The 2,366-nt window shown below is 40.5% G+C and overlaps 1 long non-coding RNA gene across 1 annotated transcript; it reads right to left on the bottom strand.

Annotated features, from left to right (window-relative positions):
• Positions 1–237: 237 nt before the first annotated feature.
• LOC138973336 (uncharacterized) lies at positions 238–2,366 on the bottom strand. Its single transcript, XR_011457969.1, has 3 exons — positions 2,086–2,366; positions 800–980; positions 238–375 (listed from the first exon to the last, which is right to left on the bottom strand). It is a non-coding gene; the product is annotated as an uncharacterized lncRNA (long non-coding RNA).

The raw sequence follows: 2,366 nt of genomic DNA on the forward strand, positions 1-2,366 counted from the left end.
CAAACGGACAATACTGGACACAGGCTATGCTGACTGGCTCATGGACTGACTACCTGATGCAGGAGTAGACCAACAGTGCAAAAAGTCTGTAACAAAATGTTGCAGAATGTGAACCATGTACCGGACCACGTGACAACCCAGTATCATCTTCAAACCATGCAGGAATCTGTTCAACACAGTCACACGATTTGTAAAAGTATATTTCAGCCTTCTGTAGCTCAGGGAGTTTGAACCCCACTCTTCATCCGTTTGGGAAAGTATGTCTGATTGTTTTGACTGCACAGGTTGGTAATGGTACTCTGATGCTTCTGCCGAGAAACCCCACTCGCTAGCGCACCAGCTGCCTGTTATGGGTAAGCGACGTGCCTGTATTTCCTGCAAAGCAAGACAGAATAAAACAGCAGCTTAGTTTGAGCGACATTCGTACAAGAGAAAACGTGTACGTGTTTGTTTGGAGAGGATGGATAGAATCATAAGACACACTGTGTCAATGTGACGTAGAGCAGGTTTTCAAATTCATGCTGAAGCACTGTGTGATCGCTATTTTTTGGGGCATATATCTTACCTTGATTTCAGATAGACTGGGAACCGAAATGAGGATGTTTACATGAATAAACTATGCTGATATGTATGTGTTTAGAAATAAAGAATAGTTTTAATGATATATGATGGTGTTTTTTTTTAACCCAATGTGATATTTTTGTATTTGAAAACAAATTGTACACTCTGTTGTCAATTTTACTTTCAGATAAATAAATATATCATAATGGAAATCATCTGTTTGTGTTGTGTTACTTACCCATTTTGATCAATGTTGAGTCGTCCATATTCCTGTGTGTACGCATAGTATGCAGTTTGAAGGTAGATCTAGTAGATGTCCGAGCAAACATAGGAGGATGTGCTGTTAGGCTGTCTATCTCCTCATCCAGGTTTTCCAGATATTTGAATTTCGTTCCCTCTTGGAGTTTCTGCACTGACACCTGATAAGCAAAATACACGTATCACTCTGTGATCATGGCAACATGTATCATCTGTATGCCCCGTTCAAAAATTACCTTGAGATTCTAAGGTATACACAGAAATTGCACTGGATCACAAAAACAACACGAACAGTAGTACATGTAATGTATATATATTCAGTTTGAAATTTCATGCAATGTGAGTCAATAACCCGATTTAACCCCAGTTAGATTCAAGGTCCCACTGAGTGAATCTCATATGATTGCTTTTCGGCATTTACCACACATTTTCAATTGGGCTGTGAGATTCAGTGACCACAGTAAAATAGTAGCAACGTACTGTCTGTTCGTGACGTTTGAGAATACCGATCTATGCACTAACGCATTGTCTTTTTGTAGTGTGACTGTCCGACATTGCGTACTCCTAAAAATCAATGATCAAAAAGTTTGAACTGCTGTAATCGTGTTTCAGCATATGTCTGACAGTGCTTATTTGCTTCCAAAACGGCTTGCGATATCACTAGCCATCAGCGTTTCGCCACTGCTCAGAAAATCTTATGATTTCAGATCTAGTTTGAGATCGGAAATCACGTGTGCTCGTTTAAAAAACTAAATTCATTTATTACTTCCCTTTGACCGTTTCGCAAGAAAAATGTCAGGATCACTATTAGTATTAGCACATGAAAGCAGCCCACCCCCATTTAGTGGTGTCGATGTCATGTAGTGTCTTACTGTCGCAAATAAAAATACCAGGATAATTGCAGTTTTGTCCGCAAGAAACAGACTTTGCGCAATGTTAACTTGCTGTCTACATGTTTTGTTGGGTGACTGAAAAATTACTCAGAATTCCAAGAGAAAATAAGGATAGTCGCGTGTGAACATCACTGTGGAAACATTTATTCTAAACTGGGCAGTTCAAGGACGAAATCCTTGATTAAAGATAGGAAAATAAACAACACCAGATGCCTGAAATAATAGCATAAATCAATGATCTTTACATGCTTACAGATCTGTGGAAGCACATCAACTGATCTGTGAAAAACACACCTGACTTCGATCTAGCATGCAAGAGGTAGCGACTACGGACTAGTAGTGTGTCAACATCACAACAAAGAGAATCACATACCATTTCGTATTGCTGCTTATGCTGGCTCTGTTTCAAGCAGTTCCTTGTGGCCTCACCAGCATTTTGACGACGAAGAGGCTCAAACGGGCACGCTAAAACCTCAGGCTGGCTGAAAACCGGTCCGTATTCCACTTGTCTTCCTCACTGCTTGAGCCGGCCATGTTTGTTGTTCAAGGCTCGTGACGTAGCACACGTATGTGCACAAGGTCATGAGCCAAGACTGCGCGCGCGATGGAACGATTCAGAACAACCAAAAAACGAGTCAAAGTATACTTTTTTGA

Source organism: Littorina saxatilis, linkage group LG8, assembly GCF_037325665.1.
Source record: "Littorina saxatilis isolate snail1 linkage group LG8, US_GU_Lsax_2.0, whole genome shotgun sequence".
In the NCBI taxonomy this organism is placed as follows: domain Eukaryota; kingdom Metazoa; phylum Mollusca; class Gastropoda; order Littorinimorpha; family Littorinidae; genus Littorina; species Littorina saxatilis.